Genomic DNA, 19,731 nt, shown 5'->3' on the forward strand with positions numbered 1-19,731 from the left:
GGAAGTGGATCTGGTGTTTTAAGTTGTTTGTTGGACCAAAGGCCATCCCTGTGAGTACACTGATTGTCAGACTTAGAGCACATATGTTGACTAAGTTTAATTGGAAGTTTTGCAAGTTTTCTCTAAGGGAAGCCCTGTATTCTGCCATCACAGACAGGGAAACAGAAATCAGAGGCACTGGAGTCGGATATTTGGTTTGAGCTTTGGTCTTTGTGCACTGGGGTCAGGGAGAAGATGGGAGGAGGAAGGCAGCGTGCCAGGAGTGGAGATGAGTATCTCAGACACATGCAGAATGTGGCATAAACACTCCTTTAAATTCCTGTTGTCGTCACTTTCCCCAAAGGGACATCTCCTGCACCCCAGCCAGCTACGTGCCTCCCTGCATTCTCAGCCAGATGCAGGTTGGCCAATGGGGCCGCCATCTGGTCTCTGAAAGCCCATTATAGCCATAACAGGCAGCTGAATCTAGTTATAAATGCCAGCCTCTCTCAGCCTGGCTGTCTCAGGCTTGAAATCACACACTTAGGAAGCATCTGCTTGGTACAGAAACACCTCTCCCATGGGAACTAAGGGAGGAGAAATCTCCAGGGACATGGACACAGGTACACAGGCTGCGGGCAGAATGAGGTTCTGGACAAGGTGAAGAAGCTCTTTCCTTTCACCCCACGCCCTGCTCTGTTATCTTCCCTTGCTTACCTGTGAGGAGCACGTACACACAGATACACCCCTGGAATGATTCTCTTAGGAATACTGTAAGAAATGGGGCTTTGTTTAAAGCAAGAGCAGGTAAGGGACCTCAGAACATCTAGGACTGTCAAGCAAAGAGCTGCCTGCACTAGTGGTAGCCAGGTCCACAGAGAGCCCAGGCCTTAGATCACAGGGATAGGAGGCTGATGTGGAGGCCACTGGGGCCCTCAGGGCTAGGGCCAGGAGTGGGCAAGTGCTGTGAGAAAACACCATTCTCACTTCCACCGTTCTTCTGTGATCCTGTGAAAGGCCAGATGCAGCCACATAGGAGCTGCTGGGCACTCAGAGGATGGAATGCATAGGAGCAAATCTCACCATCCACTGCTCTGGATGGCGCAGCGTCCACATGCACGTCCCTTTCCAATGAGGAGCCAGGGTCTTCCCTCAGTGTGCCAGCTCTGATGTTCAAAATAAAGGTTTAAGGCAACAAAAGCCCTGAGAAGTCCAGAATGTCCCCTCATTCCTGTCCTGACGGGCTGAGTGCCCTGCTGCACTTCACCAGGCTTTGTTGAAGCCTTCACATGTTTTTTGCTTCCATGACTAGCACAGCCCCGTCCCCCTGCCTGGAATGCCCTTCCTGCTCTATCCCTCCTCATCAACTCTGCTGGAAGCAGAAGAGTGGTCAACAACACAACCTCTGAATGCTGGACTGCCTGGGTTCAAATCCGAACCTCCCTATGTGCCTTTCCTTTAGCATGAGGAGGAGGATGATATAGTAGTTACTTCATAAAGTTGTTTTAAGAGACAATATATGTAAAGGGTTTAAAACAGTGTCTAGTCCATATTAAAAAGAGAAGGGACACCTGTCATTATTCCACAAAGACCTTTTTGAGTCTTCTTTCATCTTGTTATAGCCATTCTTCCTAAAAATTCCTAATTAGATCCCATTTGTCAATTTTGGCTTTTGTTGCCACTGCTTTTGGTGTTTTAGACATGAAGTCCTTGCCCATGCCTATGTCCTGAATGGTAACGCCTAGGTTTTCTTCTAGGGTTTTTATGGTTTTAGGTCTAACGTTTAAGTCTTTAATCCATCTTGAATTAATTTTTGTATAAGGTGTAAGGAAGGGATCCAGTTTCAGCTTTCTACATATGGCTAGCCAGTTTTCCCAGCACCATTTATTAAATAGGGAATCCTTTCCCCGTTGCTTGTTTTTCTCAGGTTTGTCAAAGATCAGATAGTTGTAGATATGCGGCATTATTTCTGAGGGCTCTGTTCTGTTCCATTGATCTATATCTCTGTTTAATTGACGAATGGGATCTAATTAAACTAAAGAGCTTCTGCAGAGCAAAAGAAATTACCATCAGAGTGAACAGGCAACCTACAAAATGGGAGAAAATTTTCACAACCTACTCAACTGACAAAGGGCTAATATCCAGAATCTACAAGGAACTCAAACAAACGTGCAAGAAAAAAACAAACAACCCCATCAAAAAGTGGGCAAAGGACATGAACGGACACTTCTCAAAAGAAGACATTTATGCAGCCAAAATCACATGAAAAAATGCTCACCATCACAGGCCATCAGAGAAATGCAAATCAAAACCACAATGAGATACCATCTCACACCAGTTAGAATGGCAATCATTAAAAAGTCAGGAAACAACAGGTGCTGGAGAGGATGTGGAGAAATAGGAACACTTTTACACTGTTGGTGGGACTGTAAACTAGTTCAACCATTGTGGAAGTCAGTGTGGCGATTCCTCAGGGATCTAGAACTAGAAATACCATTTGACCCAGCCATATATACCCAAAGGACTATAAATCATGCTGCTATAAAGACACATGCACACGTATGTTTATTGCGGCACTATTCACAATAGCAAAGACTTGGAACCAACTCAAATGTCCAACAATGATAGACTGGATTAAGAAAATGTGGCACATATACACCACGGAATACTATGCAGCCATAAAAAATGATGAGTTCATGTCCTTTGTAGGGACATGAATGAAATTGGAAATCATCATTCTCAGTAAATTATCGCAAGAACAAAAAACCAAATACTGCATATTCTCACTCATAGGTGGGAATTGAACGATGAGAACACATGGACACAGGAAGGGGAACATCACACTCTGGGGACTGTTGTGGGGTGGGGGGAGGGGGGAGGGATAGCATTAGGAGATATACCTAATGCTAGATGACGAGTTAGTGGGTGCAGCACACCAGCATAACACATGTATAGAGATGTAACTAACCTGCACATTGTGCACATGTACCCTAAAACTTAAAGTATAATAATAAAAAAAAATTCCTAATTAGAAGGATCACATTGTTTTTTAGTTGTTAATTTAGACACCTGTCTCCTTTCCTCATCTTTGAGCTTCTCAAGGAACAGGATCATAGCTTATTAATTTTTGCCACCTTCGGTACAGAGTTTGGCATTAAGCAGGTGTATTTGAAAGTGTATTGAATTAAATTTATTAAAAAACTTCAACTAATAATAATACTTTTCATTTCATGGATGATAACTGTGTGCTAGGAGCTTTACTTGAATTAGTAAGTCTTTACATTTAAAATCATATATTTTTCTCCTGGCTCACAAGTTTGGCTCTCAGAAATATGAAGGAAAATGCTACTATAAACAGTTGAGGACTTAAAGAAAAAGAACTAATTGGAGAAGTAGAATTAAATACAAATATTGATCCTCGAGAGAGAGAGAAATGTAGGAAAAAAATTGTTGTCTAGAAGTTTATTAACACAAAAGAAGGTGATTCTGTGTGGTCAGTTGGGTCTTTAGGAAGGCTGGTTTAAGTCCAGAAAAGAGCAATATATAACTTAGAGACATGTCTAAAGAGAGAAGGAAGTCCTTCAAAATAATAGAAAAATAAGGAAGAAAGTAGATCAGCACAAAACAAACCAAAGTGGGTGCATGTGGTGCTCCGAAGTGAGCTCCAGTTATAAGTAGCAGAAAATGAAAGAAGCCCAGTCACATTCAGTGTGACCTAGGCTGCGAGGACAGGTATTAGTAAGGCCAAAGTCTGGAGCCAGATGAGGCAGAAGGAAAACACTAAAGAGAGCCACGGAGGTTCTTTCTCTCAGTGGGAAGAGGCTATTGTCCAATATTCAGATAGACAGAAAGGATAGTTCCGCGGCTTAGGAAGGGACGTCATCTTGACAGATAACAGAGAGAAGGAAGAACAACTCAGCTCTTGTTCACCTTCATTCTCTCCATTAAGGATAAGCATCAGCAAATTAGGAAGTGGAAAACAAGCATTTTCAAGAGGGAATTGATGACCAAAATGAGTGAAACGATAGTGAGAAAACCCTTAGCAAGTTAAAAGAACTCAAATCCCATGCCCAGGTAAATTTTATAACGACGGTCATCACAAGTCACGTTTCTTTGGCATTCTATGGCTTTAAAAAAGTCCTTTCCCTCTGTTATCACATTTTACGAATTTAACGTCAAAATGGCTTCTAGAGTTCAGAATGAAGAGTTGACATGAAACTTTAGGCAGAACCCTCTAGAAACAATTTTTTGACTGACACAGAAAAGTAGTCCTCATTTCATTTTAGCAACCAAGAAGAGAGAATTCAAACCCGTGGCATGATTTTGCCCTTTTAAAAAGTTTTTTTTTAATGTTTCCTAACTTCCATCATGCAAAAAATAACTTCAGCTAAGTCATCTTAAGAAAAATGAAAACCCCCTTTAATGAAACAGCATGTTGTGGGCATTAGGAGAAGCAAATGTTACATGTAAAAGAAAGGTGAAGGAAAGGAGAGAGGTCTTACTTGTTGGGCCAAACAGGAGCTCATGCTCTCTTCTGACTTACCCCACTGAGGTTCATGCCCAGGGCCCAGACACTTCCAATGTCCTGAGTTCCTGCTCAAAGGTTTTGCGCACAGAGAGTGGTTTAGGAGCGCCACCCCATGTCAGACTCAGAAACTACAACAAGTTTTCACAAGGCCTGAAGAATCACTTTAACTAGACGTAGCCAACTGAAATTCTGGCCATAGCCTAATTTCAAGCCTATGGTTATTTCCCTAGTCCATGCAACTGAATTCCAACACAGATCTAATAGTCTCTATTGAATGATTTAAAAAACTGTGCTAGGCAGAATAGAATCATGAGACTGGATGGTATCATTACCATGATGTTATGTGACACTAAGTTCTCCCTTGACTATGCAAGTGGCCTAAAGATTCAGGTGTTTCAAAGTGGAAGCCCTCTCATTCCCTCACTGTCTTCCTGTCTTTTATCCCCCTGTCTGCAGTTCTCCATCCTCTCTCGGAGCCTCCCCATCTTTACGGCCCATGCTTCAGGGAATAACAAAGCCTGGCCCCAAAACACTTGTTGAGTCTCAACAATTCTGCCATCTCAAGCATCCGCTGAATTTCCAGAGAATTTTCCTTGGCCCAGCATTTTCTGAATTTAGAGTCAGGAAATGATATGCATTGGTCCTAGGTATGAGGAGAGGAAGTGGACAATGGCTGAAGGTGTGTAGGTGTTGTAAAGGGGAGTGTAATGATGTGGGATGGGCTGTAGGTGTTTCCACTTTAACACACTCTCTCCATCATATTGCTTCCTAATTTACTTAAAATGGTAACACATTTTGCTCAATCAGACATTTTCTCCCATTGACCATACCGACTAACTTGCATATTCCTTGTAAAAACAAAACCTGCCTTTAATTCCACTTGCAAAATAACAATTCTGACTTTATTGTGTTTAAAGTAAATTTGGCTTCTTCTTTTCTTTAATTACAAATGGTCCCAACCATGGCAGTGCCAGAATTCCAGAATGGATGACCAAGGGCTGGAGCGGAATCCCTGGCTCTAGAACTTCTTTAGAAATTAACAGATGTGAAGGCAAAAGTGTACAATCTTAAAGGGCTCAGGTTTCTTCTCAGCAACATCTGAGAAATAACCCAGTATGTGTAGTTTCATGCCTTAGTCTATCCAGGCTGCTATAACAAGATACCACAAACTAGGCAGTTTAGAAACAAAAGAAATTTATTCCTCACAGTTCTGTAGGCTGGAAAGTCCAAGACCAAGGTGCTAACAGTTTTTGGTGTCTGATGAGTGTTTCCTGGTTCACAGATGGCCATTTTCCTGTGTGTCCTCACATGACAGAAGGGAGGAGGGAGCTCTCTGGGGCCTCTCTTCTAAGACACTAATCTCACTCATGAGAGAGAGCTCCACCCTCATGACCTAATCACCTTCGAAAGGCTCCACCTCTAAATACCATCACATTGGGGATTAGGTTTCAATGTACGAATTTTGGGAAGACACAACATTTAGTCCATAGCACCTGAACTGCTTTCCCCGTGCAAAAGATGGAGTGAATGAGAATCAGATGGCAGTAAGGGGAGAGACACAGCAGTGAAGAGCACAAAAGCAGTAAATTCATCTGCAGGATGTGGTGTGGGGGAACACTCACAGGTGCTCTGCCCCGGTTGCTTCTATCTTTTAAGAGCTTCAAGTTCAGCTGTTTGCATTTCCAAGCCATTCCCAGGCTTCTCTTCTTTAATGGAGGGAAGACTCAATGAAGTTTGAAGCTAAGGGAATCTTTAATTTGCCAATTTCAGGGACTGCATCAGATAAGATCATAAAACGTAGGGTGGTGACATCAGATTCTCTACTCAGGGTAGTTGAGTTCAAAGTTGGTCTTGGCTCCCTTGAAGCAAGAAAGAAGGTCAGGCTTTCTGGGGAGACCTGTAGGTTTTGCTGGGGAGTGGGCATGACCCTCCTCTCTGATGCTGTTGCACCCCACTCCCGGAAGATCTCTTCTGTAAGGTTCACAGGTGCTGCTGGTTGGTATCCTCCCCACTTTCTTTCTCTTTATCAAGTGCTACAGTAAAACTTGAGATGCTTTGGAAATTTTCTAAGACCCCAATTCTTCTAAAGATGGGTTTGGGAAGAGGAAGCCTCTAAAACCCAGCTCCCAAGCATAAGAAGAGGATTTGTAAAAAATATTGGGCATAGAATGAGCATGGGCTGGCTCAGTTAAAAAAAAAAATAGGCTGAGACAAATGGGTTAGGGATAATAAAAAAGGGAGGTACCCAGTGGCCAAAACAGAAGCATTTCATTAGCAAGTTTTTTCTCCTTCAAGAGCAGGCAGAAGTACTTCAAAATGATAATAGGTTGATGAGATTACAATGATTTTTTGAACTATTTTTCCTAAACTTTATTTTCCAGATTTCTTGCAATAAACAAATCTCAATTTCATATTCACCAAATATTAAACATGACTATGAATAAGAAATCTTTTATATCAGGATTTATTAAATTTATTTCTAAGTTATAATGATTTCTATTTTCTACCTTTGATAGTAGATGGTGACAAAATTTAACTTTTCTTTGATGATGGGGATATTGGAGGGCATGGTGTTCACTGATGTCAATATAATTTTTCATTACACAATACTTATAAAGAATCTGGAATCTGAATCCTTTTGTCACCGCTGCCATAACTAGAGGTGCATTTCCATATCAAACATCTAATTCTAAGGCTAAAGAATTTTATTTCTCAAGCAAAGACATACTATTGGAAGGTTTTAATCAATGGAATGACATGAAGATTAATCTGGTACTGTGAGAAGGGACCAAAGTAGAGAAATCAATTAGGAGTCCATTATCATGGTTTAGACATAAGGAATCAAAAGGAGGATGGCATTGATATTAAGGAAGAAATGGAAGCAGAGGATACTGTAATGAGGCAGTTAAGAGGGCTTAGTAATGGATACATGTATCAAGGGAAACAGAGGGATCAGTGATGATGACAAGCCCAAGGATCTGGAATAATGAGGGTATCAGCAACAGAAATAAGTTAATCAAATGGTGAAGATGGTACATTAAGACGCATGTCATATTACTGGAAATGTTATAACAATAGATTAATAAGACATGTTGGTAATTAAAATAGCATGATTCCTAGTAGTGAATACAGTAAAGATTAAGATAGCAGCAATTTTTAATGTAAAAATCTACAAATTATATATTTGTGAATATTGGAAATAAAAAGTGGATAACACTGACCTAAAAGTGAAGGGCTTCACAGGAATTCTTTCGAAGTTGCTATTATGGGTTGAACTGTGGCCCCCAAAAAGATATGTTAAAGTCCTAATCTCTGGTGCCGTGAATTTGACCTTATTAAGAAATATGGTTTTTTTAATGGAAGGTTTATGTTAAAAATAGCACCTAACTTCTGTTACTTTGTATAATAACTCAGGAACTCAGAGTGGTATAAAGGCTGACTTGGTTTGTGCACTTGAAATTCAGTTTCTCTTTGGCAAATAAATTCATTTATTTGTGAATGGGAATAGTATTAAAGAATGTTTTGAGGCAAAAAAAAAAATATGGTTTTGCAGATGTAATCAAGTTAAGGTGAATTCATACTGAATTAGGGTGGACCCTAATCCAATGTGATTGGTGTCCTATAAAAGGAGAAGAAACACAGCAACAGACATAGAGGGAAGATGGCCACAAGAAGATGGAGGCAGAAATTGGAATTATGCTGCCACAGCCAAGGAATATGTGGAGCTACCAGAAGCTGGAAGACGCAAGGAGATATCTGCCTCTAGAGCCTCCAGAGGGAGCACAGCCCTGCTAACATCTTGATTTCAGGTTCCTGGCCTCCGGAACTGTAAGAGAATAAATTTACATTGTTTTAAGCCACCTAGTTTGTGGTACTTTGTTATGGAAGCCATAGCAAATTAATGCAGTCCCTATTCAGCCTTCAGTGTAGGGGAAAAGAAGTAGATGTTTAGTTTGCCAGGTGGCGTAAATATTGCAGGACTATGTCTCTATGGAGATCCACTATTGTATAAAGTTACCCATTAAACAGATGGAGAGATTAGGAGTGTGTTAGTTCACATAATAACTCTGTGTACTTTTTCCTCGGTAAGTACACAAAATAACTCTGTGTACTTTTTCCTCCATAAGGGTGGCCACTGCTGTTATCTGATCACTGTGTGACAAGGCTGAAGCCTTATAACCAGAAATAAAGAAGTCCGTCCAGCTTTCTTTCCTGGCACAAACCATCCCTGCTAGAAATGAAGCATCCTTAGCACCTCATTGCCCTTGTCTTGTGAAGGCTGCTGGTTTTTAGGAAACTGACAAGCTCACAAAGTGTTTATTTCAATACAAAATGGGAAGACAAAGGGCAAAAAGCTTGGATTTAAATAAAAAATGAGTCAGTTGAGGGAGTATGAAAGTATGGAAATGAATCAACCTACAATGAATGTGAGATGACCGCAACAAGCATGGTACACCGTGTCAACTATGGTTTTCCCAACTCAAAAAATTAGTAAGGCATTTGGCATTATTTTTAAAACACTCATCTTTCTAGTTTGATAAGAGAAGCACTAAAGAGCACTTTAGTGTTTACTTAGGAAAATTAAAACATTGAGTTACTTAAGTTCCTAAGGAAGCTTATTTAACTTGCTATTTTTTTCTAATTAATACTTCATGTGACATATATGTATTGAACACTTCTTGTGAGCCAGGCATTGTGCTATATGCTGAAGATACCAAGAATGGTAATAAAATAAGTCCCTCCAATCAAGCAGTTTGCACACCATTAGGGGAAATAGACAAACAGTGCAAGGGTACTGAGATTTTTAAAAATTGCAACATAATACTGGTTAGAGTTCAAAGACTTAATAATGATGATGATACTAGTAATGTCAATACTATATGTTTTACATGTGTGAATTAGGGGAAAGAGAGAAAAGTATGCCTAATTACCTCTGGAAAAATAAGGTTGCCTACCTACCCTCTTGGCACATTCCTGTTTCTCCAATGGGAACAAAAGGCCAATGTAGGAAGAAGGAGGCAGGAAGAGAAAAGTATACAAGACCTAGAGCTTTGAGAATTCATATTGTCTTTGGAGAAATGCAAACAGTGCAGGGAAGAGGTGTGGGAAAGTGTGAGAGATGAGGTAGGGGCCAGATCCTGAAAAATCTTTTGTGGGTATCATTCTCTGAGCCAGTTTCCTTCGGACTGGTGTTTATAAATAGGTAAGGCAGGGAGGGGCATTTTGAATTCCTCTACAAGAATGTATGAAGGCAAGTGCATTTGATTCATTTCAAATATAATCTTTAAAAAAATAACATTGGCATATTCTGACTATTTGTATAATCATCTTTTAAGGTAGTGCTGCCACATGATTTTAAACTTTGCATTTTCACTTATATTTATAATAATTAATTTTTATTTAATTGTAGCCTATTGCATATTAAGGGTGCTGAGCATCAAATTAATCTTAGCTCTCTATCTTTGTAGTAGTATCTGTGCCAGAGAGTCCTGGTTGACTCCTAATATAAATTTCTCCTTCTTTCAAAGTAGTGGAACCCCAAATATTTAGATGGGTACATGGCTGCCCAGGAAGAAACAAACAAACAAACAAACAAACAAAAACATTGCCCAGACTCCTTTGCAGCTAGATGTGGCCATGTGAATAAGTTCAAGTCAATAAATTTTAAACAAGTTTCTTGTAACAGCTTCTGGAACCTTCCTTAAATACATGGTGATTTTTTATATACACAGGTGATTTTAAACATACCATCGGATGTATTGTTTAAATATCCCATGTACTTACTGATTTCTGATTGAATCTATCAATTATTCATAAAAGTAAATAAGTAAAGAAACATTTTCCAATGTGATTCTGGATGTCACTTTTTTCTTACAGTTATTTTAATTTTCACTTTATACATTTCAAGTCCATGTTTTGGGAGTGATATTGAAATATTTTAGATCATCTCAGTAACTGTGATTTAACTGAGAAATGCCTTATGATTTCATTGTTTTCATTTGCATTTATATTCATAACCATTTTGGTATAAAGTAGAGCTTCTTTTTTTAAATTTCAGTCTGACAATTCTTGACTTTTAATTGGTATATTTAGTCATTTATATACATAATTACTGATACATTTGGACTTAAATTTCTGTCTTATTTTGTACCTTCTGTTTTATCTTTCTCCGTTTTCAGATTTTTTAAATCATTTCAATGTTTGTCTCCTGCCAGTTTGTAAGTCATATCCCTTTATTTAATCCTTTTAGCTGTTACCCCAGAAATGACAACATGAGTCTTTTTTTTCCATAAGTTATTGGGGTACAAGTGGTATTTGGTTACATGAGTAAGTTCTTTTGTGGTGATTTGTGAGATTTTAGTGCACTCATCACACCAGCAGTATACATGGCACCATATTTGTTGTCTTTTATCCCTCAGCCCCTTCTCACTCTTCCCCCCAAGTCCCGAAAGTCCACTGTATCATTCTTATGCCTTTGCATCCTCATAGCTTAGCTCCCACATATCAGTGAGAACATATGATGTTTGGTTTTCCATTCCTGAGTTACTTCACTTAAAATAATAGTCTCCAGTCTCATCCAGCTCACTGCAAATGCTGTTAATTCACTCCTTTTTATGGCTGTGTAGTATTCCATTGTATATACATACCACAATTTCTTTTTTCACTCATTGATTAATGGGCATTTGGGTTGGTTCCACGATTTTGCTATTGTAAATTGTGCTGCTATAAACATGAGTGTGCAAGTATCTTTTTTGAATAATGACTTATTTTCCTCTGGGTAGATACCCAGTAGTGGAATTGCTGGATCAAATGGTAGTTCTACTTTTCGTTCTTTAAGGAATCTCCACACTGTTTTCCATAGTGGCTGTTAGTGGCTGTACTTGTTTACATTCCCACCAGCAGTGTAGAAATGTTCCCACATCCATGCCAACATCTACCTTTTTTATTTTTTGATTATGGCCATTCTTGTAGGAGTAAGGTGGCATCTTATTGTGGTTTTGATTTGCATTTCCCTGATCATTAGTGGTGTTGAGCATTTTTTCATATGTTTGTTGGCCATTTGTATATCTTCTTTTGAGAATTGTCTATTCATATCCTTAGCCCAATTTTTGATGGGTTTGTTTGGTTTTTTCTTACTGAGTTTGTTGAGTTTGTTGTAGATTCTGGATATTAGTCCTTTGTCAAATGTATAGATTGCAAAGATGTTCTCCCATTCTGTGGGTTGTCTGTCTGCTGACTGTTCCTTTTTTCCATGCAAAAGCTCTTTAGTTTAATTGGGTCCCAGATATTTATCTTTGTTTTTATTGCATTTGCTTTTGGGTTCTTGGTCATGAAATCCTTGCCTAAACTAATGCATAGAAGGGTTTTTTCCAATGTTATCTTCTAGAATTTTTAGAGTTTCAGGCCTTAGGTTTAAGTCCTTAATCCATCTAGAGTTGATTTTTGTATAAGGTGAGAGATGAGGATCCAGTTTCATACTCCTGCATGTGGTTAGCCAATTATCCTAGCATAATTTGTTGAAAAGGGTGTCCTTTTCCCAATTTGTGTTTTTATTTGCTTTGTCAAAGATCAGTTGGCTGTAAGAATTTGGGTTTATTTCTGGGTTCTCTATTCTGTTCCATTGGTCTATGTGCCCATTTTTATACCAGTACCACACTGTTTTGGTGACTATGGCTTTACAATATAGTTTGAAATCAGGTAGTGTGATGCCTCCAGATTTGTTCTTTTTGCTTAGTCTTGCTTTGGCTATGCAGGTTTTTTTGTTGTTGTTCTACATGAATTTTAGAATTGTTTTTTCTAATTCTGTGAAGAATGATGGTGTTTCTCTCTCACAGCTCTTAAGATTCTTTCCTTCATCTTAACTTTGGATAACCTGATGACAGTGTGCCTGGGCAAAGATCTTTTTGTGATGAATTTTCCAGGTGTTCTTTGTACTTCTAATATTTGGACGTCTAGGTCTCTAGAAAGGCCAGGGGAGTTTTCCTCAATTATTCTCTCAAATATGTTTTCCAAGCTTTTAGGATTCTCTTCTTCCTCAAGAACACTGATTATTCTGAAGTTTGGTCATTTAACATAATCCCAGACTTCTTGGAGGCTTAGTTTATATTTTCTTATTCTTTTTTCTTTGTCTTTGTTGGATTGGGTTAATCCAAAGACGTTGTCTTCAAGCTCTGAATTTCTTTCTTCTACTTGTTCAATTCTATGGCTGAAACTTTGCCGAGCATTTCACATTTCTAAAAGTTTGTCCAAAGTGCCCTGAATTTTTTATTGTTTTTTCTTTAAGCTAGCTATTTCCTTGAATATTTCTTCCTTCACTTCTTATATAATTTTTTGGATTTCCTTGCATTAGGCTTCGCCTTTCTCTGGTCCTTCCCTGATTAGCTTAATAACTAACCTCCTGAATTTTTTTTTCAGGTAAATCAGGGATTTCTTCTTGGTTTGGATGCATTGCTGGTGAACTAGTGTGATTTGGGGGGAGTGCTGAAGAGCCTTGTTTTGTCATATTACCAGGGTCGGTTTTCTGGTTCCTTCTCATTTGGGGAGTCTCTGTCAGAGGGAAGGTCTAGGGTTGAAGCCTGTTGTTCAGATTATTTTGTCTCACGGGGTGTTCCCTTGATGTAGTACTCTCCCCCTTTTCCTATGGATGTGACTTCCTGTGAGCCAAACTGCAGTGATTGTTGTCTCTCTTCTGGGTCTAGCCACCCAGCGAGTCTACCTGGCTCCAGGCTAACACTGGGGGTTGTCTACAGAGTGTCCTGTGATGTGAACTGTCTGTGGATCTCTCAGCCATGAATACCAGTGTCTGTTCCAGTGGAGGTGGCGGGGTGCACTGGACCCAGTGAGGGTTCTTAGCTTTGGTTGTTTAATGCTCTATTTCTGAGCTGGTTGGCCTCTTGCCTGAGGTGGCGCTTTCCAGAAAGCATCAGTTGTGGTAGTACTGGGGGGAACTGGCAGTGGGTGGGGCCCTAGAACTCCCAAGGTTATAAGACTTTTTTCTTCTGCTACCAGGGTGGGTAGGGAAGGACCATCAGGTGGGGGCGGGGCTAGGCGTGTCTGAGCTCAGACTCTGCTTGGGTGGGTCTCGCTTGGCTGCTGTGGGGGATGGGGGTGAGGTTCCCATGTCAATAGAGTTGTGTACCCAGGATTATGGCTGCCTCTGCTGAGTCACGCAGGTTGTCAGGGAAGTGGGGGAAACCCAGCAGTCACAGGCCTCACCCAGCTCCCACACAAAATGAAGGGCTGGTCTCCCTCCCACCATGCCCCCCTGCAACAACCCCAAGTCTGTTTCCAGGTGGAGGCTGTAACAGGGTTGAAAACTTGCCCCAGGCTACCGGCTGCTAAAGAAAAGGGCTTGGTTCGTCCCCCACCTGTGGAGTCCGCACACCAGATTTGCGCCCTCCCGTGAGTTCTGACCAGGAGGCGTCTCGCCCCATCCAAATTGTTAAAAAGTTCAGCTGGACATTTCCCTCTCCCCATGGAGTTCTACCCCCTTCTCCTCTGGTCACCCTCCTGATGGATCCCCATGGTGCCAGGCAGGAACGGCGTGCCAGGCAGGAATGGCCTGCTAGGAGATGCAGTGAGCCCCCAGGACCTCTCCACTGCCTCCTCCACCCCTGTATTTCACTTGGCTCTCCAAATTGACTCAACTCCAGGTAACTTCTCCCACAAAGAGGCCTTCAGTTTCTCCAGTGGGGGTGTGCGTTTGGGAGAGAAGGGTCTCCCTTTCCCACTTCCACAGTTGGGACACACAGCATTTGGGGTGTTCTCCCGGGTCCTGCAGGGGCAGTCCACTTCCTCCAGAGGGTCTGTGGGTCCTTTTGGGATTGTTGATTTGTTCTTGCAGTTGATCTGGAGCTAAAATTCACAACTGACAACATGAATCTTAATCTATGAAAGTATAATGTTAATGTCTTTACCTTTCTCAGGGCAAAAAAAAGAACCTCAGAACAATTAACTGTTCTTTTTTGAAAGCTCTGTGCTGTGTTACTTTGAATTATCATTTTCCAAGTCCCAGTTTTATACATTCAATCTTCATTTAGATGTACCCACATGTTTACCACTTTCTTTGCCCTTCGTTCCTTCTTGTATCTTAGTCCTACATCTAGAAACATTTCTTTCTGCTTCAAATACATCCTGCAGAATTTTATTTAGTGGAGACAAACTCTATTTTTTGTTTACTTGTCTGAAAATTACTTTCTTTTACTATGATATTAAGTTTTTTTAAAAATCAACTTTACTGAGATAAAATTTATATCCACTAAAATTCACAGTTTAAGTCCTTAGGTTGTTGGCTTCAACAAACGTATGCAGCAAGTAATTATCACCTCTGTCTCCCAGGAAAGTTCCTTCATTCCTTTTTGTAATCAGTCTTTATCTATACCTCTCAACCCAGGCAACCACTGATCTGATCTCTGTCATCATAGATTAATTGTGCATGTTATAATATTTCAAATATATGGAATCCACTTCTCTTTTCTATCCAGCCTCTTTACCAGCATGTTATCTGTAAGATTCATTCATGCTTTTGCCCATATTAATGTATTGTTATTTTTATTGCTGAGTGGTATTCCATTGTATGGATGAACCACAATTTATCAGTTCACTTGTTGATGGTCATTTGGGTTGTTTCCAGTTTGCGACTATTATGAATAAGGCTGCTATACAATATTTCTATACAAATCTTTTTATGAGCACATGCTTTCATTTCTCTTGGTTAAGTATCCAGCAGTGGAAGTGCTGGGTCATATGTAAGTATATGTTGAATTTTGTAAGAAATTCCCAAACTGTTTTCCAAAATGGTCGTACCATTTTATGTTCACAAAACCAATGAATAAAATCCAGTTGCTCCATATTCTCACCAATACTTGCTTTTACCACTTTTTTAAAATTTAAATTGTGCTAACGGTAAAAAGGGTTACCTCGTTGTTTTAATCTTCTAATGACTAATTAAATTAAACGTATATTCATTTGTTTATTGGCCATTTGTATATTCTTTTGGATTGTCTATTCAAGTATTTTTTGCATTTTTAAATAGAGTTATTTGTGTCCTTAATGTTAAGTTGTTGGTGTTATTTAGATATAGATAGAGTTTTTTGGTTAGGTTTTTTTGCGTTGTCAATATATTCCAACAGGTTCTTGCTTGCCTTTTGTTTTCCCTCGTAGTGTTTTTTTAAGAACAGAAAGTTTTAATTTTTATTAAGTCAATTTTATCAAATTTTTTCTTTTATAGTTTGGTCTTTTTGTCTGCTATATAAGAAATCTTTGCCAAACTCAAGTTTACAAAAATTTTCTTTTCTTATTTTTCTTCTAGAAGTTTTGTAGTTTTTGCCAGCATGTTAAAGTATATAATCAATTTTAAAATAATTTTTGTGTAGGGGATAACATAAAAGTTGAAATTTGATTTCTTTTCCACATAGATACCCATTGTTCCAATACTACTTGTAAAAAGAATATTCTTTCTCCCCCATTAAATTATATTGGTGTTTCTTTCTAAAATAAACTGACTAAATGTGTGAGTTTACTTCTAAAGTCTCTTCTCTGTGGTAGTGATCCTACATGTTCACGTTCACCTTTATACCAGCACTACACAATCTTATTGACTATAGCATTAGAATAAGTCTTGAAATCAGATAATACTAAGTCCTATATAATTTGTTCATTCTTTTCAAAATTATTTTGACTACTGTAAGTCATTTGTATTACCACTTGAATTTTAGAGTCACCTTTATTTGCCAGAAAAAAAAAGTCTGCTAGGGTTTTGATCATGATTAAATCTACAGATAATTTTTAGAAGAATTGGCAGTCTAAAATACTTAGGGTTCTAGCCCATAAACATGATATATCTCCTCATTTATTTAGGGTTTTTTGTTTTTTGTTTTTTGAGATGGAGTGTCACTCTTGTCGCCTAGGCTGGAGCGCAGTGGCACCGTCTTGGCTCACTGCAACCTCTGCCTCCCAGGTTCAAGTGATTCTTCTGCCTCATCCACCACACCCAGCTAATTTTTGTATTTTTAGTAGAGACTGGGTTTCACCATGTTGGCCAGGCTGGTCTCGAACTCTTAACCTCAGGTGATCCACCTGCCTCAGCTTCCCAAAGTGGTGGGATTACAGTCATGAGCCACCATGCCTGGCCTATTTAGGTCTTCTTTAATCTCCCTATAAAACATTTTGTAGTTCTATATTTTATTAAATGTATTTCTAAATGTTTTGTGATTCATTATGGTATTTTTAATTTACAATATTTTTATGTTAATATATCTAAACATATTTTGTATATTGATATATTATCATGTGATCTTGCTAAAATCACAAAAGATGTAAGTGCCTTACTATTTTCTCCACAGAAAATTATGTCATCTGTGAATAAAGACAGTTGTGCTTTCCTTTCCAGTCTGTATATCTTTTTCTTGCCTCACTGAAGTAGCTAAGTCCTCTAGTACAGTAGTAGAAGTGGTAAGAGCAAATATCTATGCCTTGTTCTAACTCTTTGGGGGTATTTTCCCATTAAGTATAATGTTTACTATGGGTTTATTATAGATGCTAATTATCAGGTTGAAGATATTTCCTTCTATTCCTAGTTTGATGAAATTGATATTGGATCTCGTGAAATGATTTTTAATTCAAATGATTTTATGGTTCTTGCCTATATTCTGTTAATATGGTTAAATCATGTTGGTTTTTAAACATCAAATCAACCCTGTGTTACGAGAAAATACATTTCTGTTCTTATAAATTACTTAACCTTAGGTATTTCATTATAGCAACACGAAACAGAATACACTGTTATTTTAATTTTTCACATGTATTAAAACTTGTTTCATGGCCCACCTGTGGTCTATCTTGATAAATGTTCCTTGTGCACTGGAAAAGAATGGGTATTTGTGGTTGGGTATAATTAACATTCTATAAATGTTAATTAGGTCAAGTTGGTTGATAGTGTTGTTTCAATTTCCTTTAGCCTTACTAATTTTCTCTACACTTTTTCAATAACTTATTGAGAAAAGGATGTTGGAGCCACTGACAATAGCTGTGGGTTTGTTCATTCCTCCATGTAATTCTATTCGTTTTTGCTTCCCATATTAGGTGCAAAATATTGTGGATTTTATTATGGATGAATTAATCCCTTTATTATTAAGAAATTACCCTCTTTATTCCTATTAATATTATTGGCTCTGAATACTATTTTATTTGGGATAAATATAGCTTTCTCTAATTTCTTTTATTTAGTGTTAGCATGGTATATCTTTTTCTATTCATTTACTCTTAACCTATTCATTTGTTCATACTTTACAAAAGTGTTTTCGGTTTATTTCTTTGTCAGCATGATATAGTGTGGCCTTGTTACTTTATTTGATCTGAAAATCACTGCCTTTTAATGGGGTACTGAGACCATTTACATTTATTATGGTTCTTAATATATTTGGGTTTAAAATCTATCATCTTGCCATTTATTTCTTGTTTATCCAAATTGTTCTTTTATTTCCTCTTTCCTATTTTTCTGCTTTATTTCAAATTTAGTATTTTTTATAATTCAATTTTATCTTACTTGTTGATTTCTTATAATTCTTTGTTATATTATTTTAGTGGTTGCTTTAGAGTGTAGAGTATACAGCTTTAACTCATTACATGCTACCTTCAAGTCATATTATAATGCTGCAAATATATTATAAGAACCTTATAACAGTAAACTTCCATTTATTCTCACTCGAATTTTGTATTACTGTTCCCATGCTGTTTACATGTTTACATGCTGTAAATCTCACACTAGATTTTTGTGTTTTGCTTTGAACAGTTAATTACATTTTAAAGAGATTTATATAACAAGAAAAATAGTCTTTATACTTTCTCATGTAGTTACTATTTCTGGTGCTCTTTCTTTCTTTTTGTAGCTTTGGATTTCCATCTGGTATAATTTTTCTTTTGCTTGAAGAATTACCTTTAACGTTTCTTGAACTGTAGGTCTGTTGTTGAAGGATTATTTAAGTTTCTGTGTGACTGAAACATTATTCAATTTTCCTTAGCTCTTGAAGATATTTTTGTTGAGTATAGAATTCTAGGTTGATTTTTTTCTTTCAGAACTTAAAAAGTTTTGCTCCACTATCTTCTGGTTTTCATCATTTTTGGTAGGAAGTCTGTGTAATTCTTATTGTGTTCCTCTGTATGTAATGTATCTTTTTAAATTTAGCTGTTTTTAAGATTATCTCTTTATTACTTTTTAAAATAATTTTATTTTATATACCTTGGAGAAGTTCAATTCATATATCTTTTGCTTGAGATTCATTGATTTTTTTTTTTTTTAGATGGAGTCTCATTCTGTCACCCAGGAGTGCAATGGCGTGATCTCAGCTCACTGCAACCTCCACCTCCCGGGTTCAAATGATTCTCCTGCCTCAGCCTCCCAAGTAGCTGGGATTACAGGTGCCCACCACCACACCCAGCTAATTTTTGTATTTTTAGTAGAGAAGGGGTTTCACCATGTTGGCCAGGCTGGTCTCGAACTCCTGACCTTGTAATCTGCCTGTCTTGGCCTCCCAAAGTGCTGGGATTACAGGCATGAGCCACTGCGCCCGGCCTCATTGAGTTTCTTAGATCTGCTACTGTACCCTGCTAATTCTGGATACCTTGGTCTTTCTGAACTTACACCTTTGTCTCCTCAAGTCAGGAACCCCTGCCTGGTTGCTCAATTCTTGTGCTGTAGTCTGGAAACCCTTTCCAGTCAGTAAGCTGTAGCAATAATAAGGATTCCCTGGTTTGTTTCCACTCTCTCAGGGATCACCATCCTATCTGACTGATGTCCAGTTTTTTTTAATTTCATGAATTTTTTCTGCTTTTTTAAATTGTTTCATGTAGAAAAGTAAATCTAGTTCCTATTACTCCATCTTTGCTGAAAATCAGGAGCTAACTTTTATTGGACATCTACTATACACGAATTACTTTAAATTCATCATTTCATTCAATTCTATCAGAAAACCTATGATAAAGATACTTTTAACCTATTTTACAAATAAGGAAACCAAGGGATAGGACAGTCACATAGTCTATAAATGACAGATTCTTTGATTCCAGATGTGTTTTGACTACAAAAGGGTGTGACTCCATGTAAAACGGAGAGAATTATAGAAAACTACACGGATGTGCATTAAAAATCTATTCTGTAAAATTGTATTTTAATCAAAACCACTTTACTGAACAGTTTGAACTATTTTTTTCTCTGGTGGTGGAAG

The sequence above is a fragment of the Pan troglodytes genome, chromosome 1, assembly GCF_028858775.2.
Source record: "Pan troglodytes isolate AG18354 chromosome 1, NHGRI_mPanTro3-v2.0_pri, whole genome shotgun sequence".
In the NCBI taxonomy this organism is placed as follows: Eukaryota; Metazoa; Chordata; class Mammalia; order Primates; family Hominidae; genus Pan; species Pan troglodytes.